Source organism: Cynocephalus volans, chromosome 7 (genome assembly GCF_027409185.1).
Source record: "Cynocephalus volans isolate mCynVol1 chromosome 7, mCynVol1.pri, whole genome shotgun sequence".
Lineage (NCBI taxonomy): Eukaryota > Metazoa > Chordata > Mammalia > Dermoptera > Cynocephalidae > Cynocephalus > Cynocephalus volans.
Window position 1 is genome coordinate 119,910,348 of NC_084466.1, and position 9,489 is coordinate 119,919,836.

The window sequence follows — 9,489 nt, forward strand, 5'->3', positions numbered from 1 at the left end:
CACCCTTCATTCCTGTGCTCTTATTATCCTTAAGGAATCTTACTACCTACCTCTATCCATAGAGTATACTTAGGGAATGGGATTGGCATTCTCTTTATTTAGGTAATCTTGAGATTTGGTGGCTTTGGGGAAGAACACATGGATTTAAACAATATCCTGTGCTGATGAGATGTCAAGAGAGCCAGCACAGGCTTCTAGGAACTTCTCTCAGGCTAACGGGCCAGTGTGGTTTATCTCAAGATGCCTAAAATCCACCCTGAATGAGATGTGGAAAGAGGTTTTTAATTTCCACAAAGGGCGATTTTTTACTATACCTCTTCTCAAGCCTACCCGTTTCCTAAGAGATACTGCATACATGATCTGTGAATGTGCAGAAGGCTGTCTGATGTTCCTTTTCTGGGTAATCCGTCTTGTCTGTAATCTTTGGCCTTACAAAGGCCAGGACACCCCTCTGTCTGCTGGAATGGTAATACGGTAGTTCCCTGACAAGAAAGTGAAGAGCAGTCGCGACATCTGGGAGTTGGCCTGCTGTTCTGTGGCACACAAACAATTTTGCAGAACATCAACATCACACAGTGCCATCCTGTGTTCAGGATGGATCAAGACCAAATTCAAGGCCACTCTGTAATCATGTCTGAGCACAGACAAAAATATGAATACTGTCCAATTGGGTCCCAAAATAAACAGACTCTTCGCTTGGCTCCTGTGAGTGACTGCTGCTTCTTTACAAATTACACCTTTAGTCTCCCTCTAGTCTTCCCCCTTTCCAGATACAATTCAAGATATGCAATCATAGAATCATTCCTGCTTCCTGGCAGCATCCAATCCCAAGCAAAGCCCTCCTTCTTAAACCCTCCCCATAATCACCTAGCACAAGCTCAAATCTGATAAATCCTTTCCATCGCCCTCTTACTGAGACACCCCACCGTTCCCCATGGTGTATGTTCTCTTTCACTGCAATGATTGATGGACCCATCTTGCTCAACTACAGGTGTATACCTGGTGGTCTTTGGCTGAAAGGGATTGTCACTGAGGATGCCCAGCTCGAGCTGTAGTCACTCTATCATCCATCACCAATTACAGTGAAGCAAGACCAGCCAGTGGTTCAAGACAAAGTGAGCCACTTATCTCCATCAGAAAGAACACTGGATCAGTCAAAGGAATATCTAATATCTAAACTATACGAGCGTTTTGGCCCACAGGGATTAAAAGCTCGTAGAAAATATTTCTGACAAGTCTCTTTCTCTTAGTGTCTTAGCAATTCTCCCTCTTTATAATTAAAGAACTAAAGTATTGTCTACTTCAACAAAAGTAAAGAGTCTGAATTGGAACAGATGATGCTAATCTGAGATTTGGGAAAGTATATACAATTTTAATTTTTTCTTGTCATCTCTATTAGTTATGGTAATGCAAACTGTTATCATACAAAAAACCTGCAATATCACTTGGCAAGCAACATAGAGATTTACTTCTCATTTTCCTGATTGGCAAGTGGCTGTCTTTCATCCAGTGATCCAGGGACTAAGACTCCCTCCATCTTTTGACTATACCATATTTCATATGTTGCTTCCAGGTGTTCACACAAAAGAAGATAGACCATGGAAGACCATGCATGGGCGTTTCATGGCCTAAGCCTCGAAATGGCACACACGATGTTTGCCCATTTTCCATTAGCCACAACTCAGGTATATGACCACATCTTAACACAAGGGATTTTGGGAAAGATAGTCTAGTTAAGGGCCCAGGAGAAGGAAGAAAGAGCACAGCTGGGCTACAGTTTCACCAGATAATTATGAATAGACAACAATGAAGTTAATAACCCTGCCATGGAACACTCACTGAAAGGGAAATTGTTCTTTGTCCTTTAGCTTCTCTCGCTGCACTACTCCCTGCATAACCAAGATAAAGACACTTACATGATGACTCTGTGACACTTCACAAGAGGATATCAGAGTTTTCCAAATGGTCCTTTTCTCCTGCTAGTCGTGTGGAGAGTTACACCAGCCTGGATCTCACAGAAAGTCATTAAACATGTCAATGTGATTTGACTGACTCTCTCCTGGTTTTGGCTTCGTATAGGTGGTCTAAAAAATAGTAGGAACAGCAGGAACATGAGAACAATTCAGACGAATTATGTGCATTTTGATTGGATTTTATCTTATTTTTTGGCAGCTGACTGATATGGGGATCCGAACACTTGGCCTACGTGTTATATCACCACACTCTAACCACCTGAGCTAACCTGCCAGCCCTCGATTTACACTTTGACAGCCACACATCATAGAGTACTAGAGACCCCAGTGGCCCCATCACATTCTCTGACTAGGTGCACACATTCCTCTACTGACCAGTTCAAACACCATTGTCTGAACCCCTGATGGTGAACAGTAATAATCATCAAATTGTCAGTACATCTGTGTAGGCTCCACTATGGTCTTGCTTGGCAGTAATACAAATGCTGCCAGAGGATGTAAACAACATGCACTTATCCTTACACACCAATGCCTCAAACTCCGGAGGGAACCATTCTGCCTACCGCAACCCCACAGAGGAAGACCTAGCCAACTGCAGCCTCACCTGCAACCTTATTCTTCCACAGATTGTCAGTGGCTCTCTATGGGGTTCCTTTGGGCATCAACCACTGACCCTGGTCCTAGGAGCTTCCATTGCAGATGTCCGTGGAACCACCTGGCTGGGTGCGTTTGACAGTAACCAGTTTGACAACAGTGTCTGAATTTTTCCACAAAAATATACATCCCTGTTCTCCACTGGTCTTTCCACAACGTCTGAATGTCGTCAGAAGGTCCCGTTATCATCTATCTCTTAGGCCGCATTGACCCCAACAGTAAACATGCATATCAAAACTGCTTCTCACAAACATCATGTTAGCTGCCAAAACGGAGCACATATTCATTATCAAAGCAGAAACAGTTCTCCCTCTCTCCAAGTTTCATTTTCACCAAGATGGAACACAGCCAATTTCACTGGGCCTGAAAGGAATGAAAATTGCCTGGCGATACCTCTACTATATAAGCATATGCTTTTCTGAAAAGCCCTAGAACTCTGCGGACAAATGCCAGAGGAGCCTCCCAGCCTGGACCAAACCACAACAGAGCACCTGCTGCCTCAAAGCACCATGAGGTAAAGGCTTTCTCTGCTTTCCCAACCTTATTTCTGTGCACTTTGAAATTCCAAACCTGTCCTTATGGACCATTTCCTTCTCCTAGGGGAGCTGTCTCACTCACGGTTCTGACTCTGATAGGCACCCTCAAGCAGGTAATGGAGGAGAGTGTACTAGAGGGGCTATTTAAGAGGCTGTGGGCTAAGTTCAGGAAAATCAACAGCAGATGATACTAAATAGGAGCTGGGGGAGGGCTAACAATGGTGGTAACATGACACCCCTAGGCCTACCGGGGCAAGAGGAGAGAGTGGTCCCCAGACCTGCAGAGACCTCTACCTGTGGCTGTAGGGGAGGGGCTTCTCTAAAGGCTTTTGGTGAAAAACTCAACCACTGCCAAGTGAGCACGGTGGGAGCTTAGGCATTAACACCACCAGCCTCACCTCCTCCTGCACTCTGATTTCTGACTGTTGCCTTCCGGTGGGCTAAACCCAAAAGAAAGTGAAAACTCAGAGAGGTCCAGGTAATGAAGTCCATAAACTCAGCTTCCCCGAGCACAGAGCATAGTGAAGAAGGCAGGAAAGTTGATCCAAATAAGCAAGATGAAAATATATGCACAGAGGTGAGTTTTCTAACTGTCTTCTTACTGAGTTTGCTTTATAAGAGCAGCAGTGCTCTTAAGCGAAGGAAGAAGAAAGGGATCTTAATTCCAAAGGAGATGTCATTTCAGTAGCACTTTCTAATGCAGTGAGAATTATCCAAAGGGTACTTATTGAGTGTTCACGACAGAGGCTTGCGCCTAGAGGGGAGGCTGACATGGGGAGCAGTCAGGGAAAGAGCATTTAGATATTTTCAGGCTTTAAAATGGGAAGGAGAAGAAGCTATGTTCTAAAAGTCTTTTTTTCTGTTCTTACTGATACCAAGTCAAAGTTTTGGGATTACTGTGAAACTGAAATGGTGACTACTAAAAAATTTGCTTTTCACCGAATCAACTGTTCTCAAAGTGTGGTACCCTGACCCGCAGCATCAGCATCATCCGAAAACGTGTTAGCAATGCACATGCACAGGCCCCACCTTAGACCTGCCTACTCAGAAACATCAGAGTGGGGCCCATCCATCTGTGTGTTGTAAGTCTTCCAGGTGATCACGTTGCATGCTAAAGTTTGAAAAACCACTATACTAGATGTTAGAAGATGGGAAATCTTATTGCGGTTGTGAAGTGTTGGTTCTAAAAAATAGGTATTCCTTTCTTGCTGGTTTGGTTAGAACTGGTGAAATACAGAAAATATTTTCTACTGAAAAGCATTCTGACATGATACAGTTCTCCCACTGGATGTCCCATTGAGTGGGAGAGGAAGAGTTTTCAGTAAAAGGGGCCCCGCTTCTAGGATCTCTCCTCCAGTAAACACCTATACCTGTCTTGAGAAGAAATTGTAAGTGAGGGATTACAAAGGAGTTTACCCCAAGAGGATCCAGTCTCTCTTTTTAATATAATGGGCCCGTGGCCATACAATGATGTGAGCTTTGTCCACAGCTGTGGAGCTGACAGAAAGCAGGCTCACCCTCTCCCCAGCCTTGGCAGCTAGGCTACCCGAGAGGTTTTGCAATGGCCTGTGCCTGTGTTTCTAGAGTCCCCTGGTCGGGGTGGCCTAAGGGGGCTCTGGACTATTCCAGAATGAAGAAAACCCATGTTGAGATACTCCTGATCCCAGTGGTACAGAGACAGAGGAGCAGGGTGAGCTCTTCTTTCCATTTATGCGCGTTGATCAAAAATACAAGCAGCTGAAGGGAAGAGGATCTACACACAGGGAAGGCTACTTGTGGTTACAATTGCCCACCTGCCATATGCACAGAGGGGTTAAGTCACCACACACATACACATACTCGTAATTGGATAATAATACATACACTGCTAATGACAGCACTCTCTGTGTGCTTACTAGGTAACAGGAGGACTTTAGGTTCTTAGCATTCCTCTTTTAGAGAGTAAGGACACCTCTCTGATGGCATTCTATCTCATACTCTTCCCAGGACCAAGAGGAAAGAAAAGATGACGCATGTTGATGAACAACTACCTATAAGAAAGAACAATAATTCTCCTCTGGCAAGTTGGCAGGACAGCCCTGTAAGGCTGTTCCAAGTGTGCGCTGGAAGTTTTGCAATCTTGGTGAGGGCTCAAATCTGGAATATCACCTATCGATGCACCTATCAATGCAGGTCACCCTGGCCCTGATTAGATCACTCAGAAGGAGGGACTCTTTCTACTGACGGCTGGATCAGCAGCTGAGGTGCCTGAGATTATGCTACAAAGTTAGAAAGCCTGGAATGGATCATCCACAAATATTCTAGCAGCTCTAGAGCAATGGCAGTCTGTGCGGATGATTTTCCCTGGGCAGTGTCTGCTCTCATCATACCACGGACTGCAGTAGGCAAAGTGGAGCATTTGGGTCAGAAGCTCTTCCTGATTCCATCTCCTTTAGAAGTGGAGGCTATTTTCAGTGAGGAATACTGATTTTATTCACTCCTGATCTCACCCCATGTTCACAACCATCACATTCAAACCCGCACCCACATCCACACAGGCACGTGCACAAGTTTCATTAGACAATATTTCCGGACCACGGTTGGGTGGTAAAAAGAAAGGTTTCTGGAGCTCCTGACCTCAGCAGTCAACCAAGCAGTCCTGCCGTAAAGCAAGAACAAACTCAGTGTCAGGATGGCATCTTCCATAGACTCAGGCCTGCAGAGGATGGCTTGGGAGTGTATGCAGGGATGCACTCAAGAAAAATCCAAGATCTATGGGGAGTTTATGAGGTGGAGATGTTGACGGAAATGAGAGGACTCTATGGAGCCAGGAGCTGTATTCTCAGATTCAATAAATAGTAAGATACTCGGTAAGCCTGAGTATCCTCTACCTCACTTGACAGTTATTCATCTTTTGCGAATTTTCCCTTTCCCTTTATTTTCAAAAGGGAATGTTCTATAGTCTTTTTTGTGATGAGGTTATGGTTAAATATTTTGAGTCAGGATAATGGGATTTATATGAAACTTGCTTTGTGCTATACGTTGTCAAATATAGCATCAAAGGAAATTTATAAAGGTCCCCTCCGGAGTCTTTCTTGGGACTAAAGGGTAGAAAACATGTCAGGTATAAAATGTAAGACAATTAGTTGAGAACGCAGAGGCAAATATACTTACATAGGATGTGAGGGCCACTTTTTTTTCACTATTAGAGACAAATTTCTTTTGGCCCCCTTATGTTCTTAGAGGAAGACTAGAACTTCAGCTGCACTTTATAAAACAGTAAAATATTGGAAAGAAAACTTCTGGTCCCCTTCAAACTTACTATTCTGTCTTCTCCATGCGTAGCTGAGTGATCACTTCACTTTTTGAGATTTAGAGTAACTGCCCGCCACTAGGCTGCAACATTACGTGACATTAGGTTCAGTGAATTACAAAAGTGAGACTTGCCACTTCCTCACATAGACACATCTAGCCCCATGCAATGTTCACTCATCCCCCTACTTCTGTCCCCATGCAGTAAGTCTGCCATTGCGAGGTGGTTCCACCCATTTTTCAACCTCTCTGTTTGGGATTGGCTCAGTAATTTCATAGAGGTGAAGGAGGTAGGATGCCCTACCACATTTTCCAACCTAGCTCAAGCATTCATGAAATTCATCATTTGAAACCATATTTGGCTCTCAAATTTCACTCAGAACCCTGTCTGGGAGGAGAGAAAACGAAAATGTGTTTACGTGTTGGGAATAAGGGAAAGATGAGTAAGGAATTCACCCTTCTGTGAACCCTCTGTTCCGCATTTGTTCAGACAGCATTAGTGGTGTATTACAAAGCTGGGAGGGAGCAGGACAGAAGGGTTTTGCAGTGTTGAAGGTGGTGCTGAAATTATTTTGACATTAGCAGACAAAATCTCTTTTGAGTTGACTTGTAGACTTCCAATACCTACCTGCTGGCACCATGAAGGGTTCAGCATTTCCTCCGGGTATTTGTGTCAACCTGCAATCTCTCCTAATGGCATAAGCACAGGAGCCAGAGAGGCAAGAGCTAACAGAGGCAGGGACATTGGGACGGAGAATATTTGACTATTTGAAGTGCTGGCTTCATTTCCAGTAGACTGAATACTACTAAAAATAGAAATAATTGCTGTCTTCTTTTACTGTGAGGAATCTGATGGAAATCTCACTGAAGATAGCCTGGCTCAGTTGAGATGTCACTTTACATGGAAGTTGTTAATTGAAATCACAGCAACGCCTGATTTAGAAAACAGGGTCTTGGATGAGATTCTTCCTAGACACCAAGTACAGTGTGGGAATACACAACCTGCTGGCCTGTAAGAAGCACCAGAAAGGCCATAATCAGAAAGCCTTGGAGAGCTTGAAAGAAGCCGAAGACTTAATCCAGTGAGATCATGACAACCAATCAGACATGAGAAGTCTGGTGACCTGGGGCAACTATGCCTGGGTGTGCTACCACCTGGGAAGACTGGCAAGACCAGACTTAACTGGGCAAGGTGGAGAGCACTTGCGAGACGTTGGCAAGTCACTTCTGCTATTGAATAGAGTGTCCTGAGATGGACCATGAGGAAGGATGGGCTTTGCTGAAGTGGGGTAAAAGGAATTGCGAACAGGCCAAGGACTGCTTTGAAAAGGCTCTGGAAGCAGACCCTAAAAATGCTGAATTCAGCACTGGGTATGCAATTACTGCTCATCGATCGGATGGTTTTAACACATCAACTCTGCACCTTCTAAGACAGGCCGGCAGGCTAAATCCAGAAGATGCCTATATTGAGGTTCTCCTTGCACTGAAGCCTCAGGAAGTAGGACAAGAAGCTGAAGGAGAAGAGTTCATTAAAGAAGCTCTGACCGACAAGTCCTCACAGACTTATGTCTTTCAATATGCATCCACGTTTTACTGAAGAAAAGGCTCTCTAGATACAGCTCTTCAGTTTTTAAATACGGCCTTGTGGGCAACACCCACCTCTACTTTTGTGCATCACCAGATGGGGCTTTGCTACAAGGACAAGATGATCCAAATAAAGAAAGCTGCAAACAGGTAGTCTAGAGGGCAGGATAGAGAAGAAGTGGACAGATTGGTTCGATTAGCTATAAATGAATTTCAAAATACTTTGAAACTAAAAGCCTCATCTGAATCGGCTGATGCTGACCTTGCTGAAATGTATGCACAAATAGGCCACCACAGAGACGCTGAGGACACTTTTCAGAAATTGTTATGCATGAAGATCACTGAGGATCACCTGCAACAAGTGATTCATTACTGATACGGCCGTTTCCAACAATTTCACATAAAGTCTGAAGATACAGCATTCACCTTTTACTTAAAAGGTCTAAAAATAGAAAAAATGCCCTATTACAGGGAGAAACTTCTCAATGCTTTAGAAAAATTGGCTATAAGACGTGTTCACTGGAATGTACGTGTTGTGGAAAGTCTCAGCCTCCTTGGGCTTGTCCACAAATTGAAAGGCGAAGTGAGTGAAGCCTTCACGTGCTATGAGAGGGATCTGACTCTGGCTGCTGACCTCAATTCTATGTTTTGAAACAGAGGTCACCATTACTCATTTAACATATTCATAACTAAATAGGTCATCAATCTTTCCCAATTGTTGCCTTCAAAAATCTGTAACATGGGGAAATACACAATAGTTTGACACAACACATACTCTGCTGCCTGACTGACTCCCCTCTTTCTTTCCCCTTCTATCCATGTGTCTATGACAGGAGCATCCTTTTTTCAACAACACATCCCTGCACTCATAGGCCAAGGTTGATTAATGCTGTTTGGGGCATCTCTCACCTGCTAGACCAACAAGAATTGTTTTCCGTGTGATCTTGAAAATGAAATGAATGGCTTCCATTCTCGGTCTAGAAGTCCCAAGCAGAAGAGACAAACAAGGAAGGCTTCTTTTTCATGTGCCCAGGGGCACTGACCTGCTACAAGATCTAAGAGCAAAGCAAATGAGCAAAGATGTGCGTTAGAAAGAAGGACGAGATTTCAGGAGTTTATTACAGCATTCCAGCCCGAGTTTCCATTTCCCAAGGCCCTTCCGCAGCCAAGATGGGCTGGTCAGTGAGTCAAGCCAATGACCTCCTTATAATAAATCCAACCTTTTGTTTGCATTTGTTCATCTTCTGGCAATCTCAAGAGATCTGTGTGCTCCAAACACATTGCTGGACGTTAATTCACACCTCAGGAAACTTAAAATGTGTTGGGGAAAGACAAAGTAAGAGAAAAAATCTCGTAGGGATACACAAGGTGAAAATGAAATAAATACTCTAGTGCAGTTTTTAAGTCCTTACTGGGTGGTGTGTGATTTAATCCCCTTTTGCTCCCTACCC

The 9,489-nt window shown here is 44.0% G+C and overlaps 1 pseudogene; it reads left to right on the forward strand.

The window, feature by feature from the left end:
* The first annotated feature begins 3,073 nt into the window (after positions 1 to 3,073).
* LOC134381752 (interferon-induced protein with tetratricopeptide repeats 1B-like) lies at positions 3,074 to 8,690 on the forward strand (annotated as a pseudogene).
* Positions 8,691 to 9,489: the final 799 nt, after the last annotated feature.